The sequence below is a fragment of the Lynx canadensis genome, chromosome C1, assembly GCF_007474595.2.
Source record: "Lynx canadensis isolate LIC74 chromosome C1, mLynCan4.pri.v2, whole genome shotgun sequence".
Taxonomy (NCBI): domain Eukaryota; kingdom Metazoa; phylum Chordata; class Mammalia; order Carnivora; family Felidae; genus Lynx; species Lynx canadensis.
In genome coordinates, this window is record NC_044310.1 from 162,153,308 (window position 1) to 162,159,551 (window position 6,244).

The window sequence follows — 6,244 nt, forward strand, 5'->3', positions numbered from 1 at the left end:
CAGCCGTGCCAAACCTGCGGACCTCCTGGCTGCTAACCGAGTCCTCCGGGGCCAAGACCCCAGCTTGCCATCCTTTTCTTATAACTTTCTTGAGTCAACCCAAATGGTGAGAAGCTGTTAAATAAACTTAACTAAAGGGGGGAAAAAAAAAAGGCCAAGGGAAGCTTGTGATCTAAGGACTCCTTCATCACTTTATTGTCCAGGCGTTTTACAGGCACTGGATCAAAGAATGCATTTAATAGAGCCAGTTTCCCCTACTTTTCCTCTGGATGGTTATGAGCAAGGGGCTTTGGAATTTGGGAAACAGGTTCCCATCTGGATTCCACTACTTGTGACCCTGGACAAAGTAACCTCTCTGAGCTTTAATTTCCTCTTTGATAAAAGTGAGACTATTGAGACCCACCTTAGGAGGTTATTATGAGGATAAAACGAGATATGTGTAAAGCTTACAACAACAGTACCTGGCACATACAGGAAGGGCTCATAAGTAGTCCATAAAGGGTATTGTTAATATTAGGGTTTCATCCGATCTCACGCACACATACTACACCATGAGCTCCATCTGTAGAAGGAATTCCGTCTGTAAACTTTCAAGTATTTGTTGCAATGAATGTAATACCTTTCCCAAAATTGTGACCCTAGAAGCTTCTTTCAAGGAGACTAGTTCATGGGGCGCCTGGCTGGCTCAGTGGTAGAGCACGTGACTCTTGATTTGGGGGGGGGGGGGTGTAAGTTGGAGCCCCTTGTAGAGACTACTGAAAAATAAAAAAGCAAAGATATTCATAATAAAGGGAAAAAATATGAACTGGTTGCTATCCCCATTTTATAGATGAGGGAACAGTATCAGAAAGGCAATGTAATTTGGATGTCACACAACTAGTAAATGACAGAGGCCAGATTTCAGACCCAATCTAACTGAAAGATTTGTTCCCTTTAAGCCAAATTTTTTTTCTAATATAAACTCCTTATAAGCAACAACTGAGCCATTATTTATAATAAAATTGCATTACGGTTTTTTTAATCTTTTTTAAGTTTATTTATTTATTTTGAGAGAGAACAAGTGGGGTAGGGGCACAGAGAGAGGGGGACAGAGGATCCAAAGCAAGCTTTGTGCTTACAGCAGAGAGCTGATGGCAGGGCTCGAACTCACAAACCGTGAGAACATGACCTGAGCCAAAGTCAGACATTTAATTCACAGAGCCACCCAGGAACCCCAGCATTAAGGTTTTTCATAGCTCTATGAAAATGATCTACTGAGGTAGGTTAAAAAGCTGCTTCTGTAAATTTGGAATTCTCAAAGACACAGGCAACTTGATTTGATTTTTTTAATATCATTCATAAACATGCACTGTTTATATTCTCTCAATCTAGCTCCCTTGTTGCCAGGACCATGCATTTTTTAATTTTTGTTTTTAACGTTTATTCATTTTTGAGAGACAGAGCATGAGCAGGGGAGGGGCAAAGAGAGAAGGAGATACAGAACCTGAAGCAGGCTCCCGGCCCTGAGCTGTCAGCACAGAGCCCAATGCAGGGCTCGAACCCACAAACCATGAGATCATGACCTGAGCCGAAGTCAGACGCTTAACTGACTGAGCTACCCAGGTGCCCCTGAACCATACATTTATAAAACAGGGATCTGAGTACACTCTAGCTATGAAACAGAGGGGAGCTAACTAGCCCACATTTTGTACCCACCATCAGTATAAAATTATGACTAGTCCTAGCAGAGTAATTCCTAATCATTTACTGCTGTTTTAGTGGTGAGGTTCTATAGTTGGTTTTCACACTGCTGCTTATGGAAACAGAGAGGAACCATTACTTAAAAGGCTGAAAAATCCCAGAGAGCCTGCTCTGCCCAGCAACCAGCCACTCCACTACTAATTGAAAGTGTTCCCCAGTCGTGGAGTAGTAGAATCATCTTCAACTTATCACTGTCTTTGAGCCAAATATAGCTACTTTTTCAATCTCAGTATCTCTCACATCTACCCATTCCCTTCAATTCACACTATCAAGTCCTTGAGTCAATCATCTGTTTTTCTATTTGCAGTTACATCTTTCTTGCTTGCACTTTTGACCACCTTTAAAGTGTCTTGACAAAGCAGGTCACACAGATCTCAGTGAGCTAAGCAGACTTTCAGGAGAGGCCATTTGCTACTGCTGAGTTACCTGATAACAGGACTCCTTTTCCAACTCAGTCACTAGGGGTCAATTCATATTAACAAGATAGAGAATCTGACTGGCCCAGTTTAGGTAAAGTTCTAGCAAGGGCCCAGTCAGCCTTGGCCATGTAGGTAGAGGTCATATAGTGGAAACAGCCCTATGAATGACCTTTACTACTAAAACAGGCAGTTCTCAGGAAAGATCCTCACAGGCTATCTACTATTCCACATGAGAAATGAAGACTCAGTGAGACAAACAGGATAATAACTTTAGGGGGGAAGGGAACCACTTGCAAAAAAGAAAGTACCCCAGGGAATGGGAGAATTGAGGAGGTTTTGGTCAAAGGGTACAAACTTGCAGTTAGAAGATAAGTTCTGGGGATCTAATGCACAGCCTTGTGATTATAGTTAATACCATATTATATACTTGAAAGTTACTAAAAGACTAGATCTTAAATATTCTCATAAAAAAAGAAATGATAATTGTGTGAGGTGATAGAAGTGTTAGCTAGGGCTGTGGTAGTAATCATATTATATTTGTATATCAAATCAACACTTTGTACACCTTAAACTTAAATAGTTATATGTCAACTATGTCTCAATTTTTTAAGGTATGCTATCCAGTTATTAAGTAGCATTTTTTCTCTGTTACCTACATCACATTTTTCTCTCTACATTAAACTTCTATCATATATCCAGTGTCCAGAAAATAGTCCCCATATATTTAGAATATCCTATTCTTCATTTTTGGTGTTCATATAAAATTATTTTTTTTTATTTTTTATTTTATTTTATTTTTTTTTTTTTAGCGTTTATTTATTTTTGAGACAGAGAGAGACAAAGCATGAACGGGGGAGGGTCAGAGAGAGGGAGACACAGAATCTGAAACAGGCTCCAGGCTCTGAGCTGTCAGCACAGAGCCCGACGCGGGGCTCAAACTCACGGACCGGGAGATCATGACCTGGGCCGAAGTCGGCTGCTTAACCGACTGAGCCACCCAGGCGCCCCAGTAAAATTATTTTCTTAAATACCTACCCCATGCCACTGCTCTAGGCTTTGAAGCAGTGAAGAAAAAATAAATATGCTCTTTGCCCTCAAGGAGTTTGCAATCTGTTAGATAAACAAGTCATTATACAAATAACTATATAAGAACCTGGTAAAAAAAATCTATAGGATGCCTAGGTACTTGTATTACAATTTGAAGATGTGTAGTAACCCACCTTGATTGTCCTTACTTTCAGGACTTCTTATGAACCAGGCAGTGCTTAATCATCCCCTTTCTCTGTTTCATGAAAAACAGTACACACACTGCAAGGCATCAGCAAAGAAGCAGGTTTTTAGTTTTCATTCTTCCACTTAACAGAGCATGATTTTGAATTTTTGCAACTGGACCGTAAGTTACCTGTGAAGCAAAACTTATGTTTAATCAACTGTTCTCTCTTCTGGAATTACTCATAGTATTTAAAAGAATGCTGACTAATTAAACAGTCCAGGGTGCCTGGCTGACTCAATCGAAAGAACATGTGACTCTTGATCTCGGGACCATGAGTTGGAACCCCATGTTGGGTGTAGGTGATTACTTAAATAAATAAAACTTTAAAACAAATAAATAGGGGCGCCTGGGTGGTTCAGTCAGTTGAGTGTCCGACTTCGGCTCAGGTCATGATCTCGCGGTCTGTGAGTTCGAGCCCCATGTCGGGCTCTGTGCTGACAGCTCAGGGCCTGGAGCCTGCTTCAGATTCTGTGTCTCCCTCTCTCTCTGCCCCTCCCCCACTGGCACTCTGTCTCTCAAAAATGAATACATGTTTTAAAAAATTAAAAATAAATAAATGAAATTTTAAAATAAAATAAATAAATAAAATAGATATAGAATCCAGTTATCATCCCAGAAACTACTAGAGTTTTGTCATCTAATCTCTATCATAATCCATAGATGAAGATTTAGGGATTCTTGAAAGAAAATTTGCATACTGTTTTCCCAGAGGCAACATAAAAAGGCATATGCCAATCTAAAAAGATGTATATATTACGAATGTACTTACCTAGGATGCTTTTAGTTACAAGTTACAGAAATTCTGATTCAGTGGCAATTTATACTGTGTAGCAAAGTCCAGAGAGAACTTCAGGATTAACAGATTCTGTAGCTCAATACTATATTCAAGGCTCTTGGTTCTTTCCGTATCAAGGCTGTCTTCTACGGGCTTCCTCAGTTGTCATCCCCAGGCTAAAGAAGAAGACTGCTATAGCAGTTCCAGGCAACACACCCAGAAATGACTATATTTGGGAGCGGGGGAGAAAGCATCTCTTCTAATAGCCCTGTCTTAGAAGAAAGGAAACAGGGGCACCTGGGTGGCTCAGTCAGTTGGGCATCCAACTCTTGATCTCGGCTCAGGTTGTGATCTCACAGTTTGTGAGATGGAGCCCCACACCAGGTTCTACAGTGACCTCGAGGAGCCTACTCAGGATTCTCTCTCTCCCTCTCTCTCTCTCTCTCTCTCTCTCTCACTCTCTCTCTGCCCCTCCCCTGCTGGAGGGCTCTCTAGCTTTCTCCCTCTCACTCGCTCTCACTCTCTTTCTCCCCCATACCCCCTCTCTACTCCTCCCGTGCTCGTGCGTTCTCTCTCAAAACAAATAAATTTTTTTGAAAAAGGAAACATGTCAGAATCCCTCCAGCAGTCTTCTTTCACTGGGCAAATTGGGGTTTATGCCTATACCTGAAACAAACACTTGCAGAGGAAATGCAGTTACCTTTAGACCATTCAGCCCACCCTAGGCATTAGAAGAGAGATCAACTTCCTCAGACATATGGCTATGTGGGAGATGGATAGGTATCTGAGCAAAACCAGGGTTGTATAAGAAAAGAACACCAGTGGGGCGCCTGGGTGGCTCAGTCGGTTAAGCGTCCGACTTCAGCTCAGGTCACGAACTCACGGTCCGTGAGTTCGAGCCCCGCGTCGGGCTCTGGGCTGACGGCTCAGAGCCTGGAGCCTGCTTCTGATTCTGTGTCTCCCTCTCTCTCTGCCCCTCCCCTGTTCATGCTCTGTCTCTCTCTGTCTCAAAAATAAATAAACGTTAAAAAAAAAAAAAGAAAAAAAAAAAAAGAACACCAGTTATGTCCACTATATTTCCTGAGCCGTTTTTTCAACGTAACAGTTTGAGCACTGTCTGATAATTCTGAAAGAAGTCAGTGGCATTGGTAGTCACCCAATCTAATGTACATAACTGTAATAAATGTTGGCACACCTAGTTCACTAAGAAAGCACCGAAGAAAACTGATCATTTTCTAGTAATACGTAATGGTCTTATAAAATGAGAGCTTATGAAAATACTATTTTTATTAACCTTTACAAGACACTTAATGTTCTAGTTAAGGGAAGATTACTTACCGAAGGGTGTCATAAGAGTTTCATCAATTGAACTGGAAATTGGGGAATGTTGCACATAGGCCTAGGTTACCGAACTTACAGCCTCTCCTACTAACTAACACGAGCTCTGCATAATATCTCCCCTTCATTACAGTTTTGAACTTGTGTTGTTCATTTAAAAGAATAGGGTACTAGTCAGGATAGGCTGGATTATAGTAACAGACAACTCCAAAATTAGAGTCTTAACAGAATACAAGTATTTCTCTTAGACGAAGTCTCCTGGAGATCCACTAAATGGCCCATGAGTTGTCATGGCACTTCTAGGCTGCTCAGTCTCTAAATCCTTCCAATATCAAAGTGACATTTCTTGGCCAATGTAAGGCACATGGCCACATCCAATTTCAAGGGGCAGGGAATCCTTGTACCCCAAAGTAGAAAAAATTAGATATTGATGAAGAGTGATAATGCCCAACAATATTCACAAGTAGATGTTTTTTCAATACCATTACCTTTCCTTTTTTTTTTTTTTAAGTTTATTTATTTTGAGAGAGAGAGAGAGAGCGCGCGTGTGCGTGCATGTGAGGTGGGGAGAGGCAGAGAAGAAGGGAAAGAGAGAGAATCTGAAGCTGGCTCCACACTGTCAGTCCAGAGCCCGGCTTGGGGCTCGAACTCAGGAACCGTGACATGATGACCCAAGCCTAAATCAAGACTTGGACACTT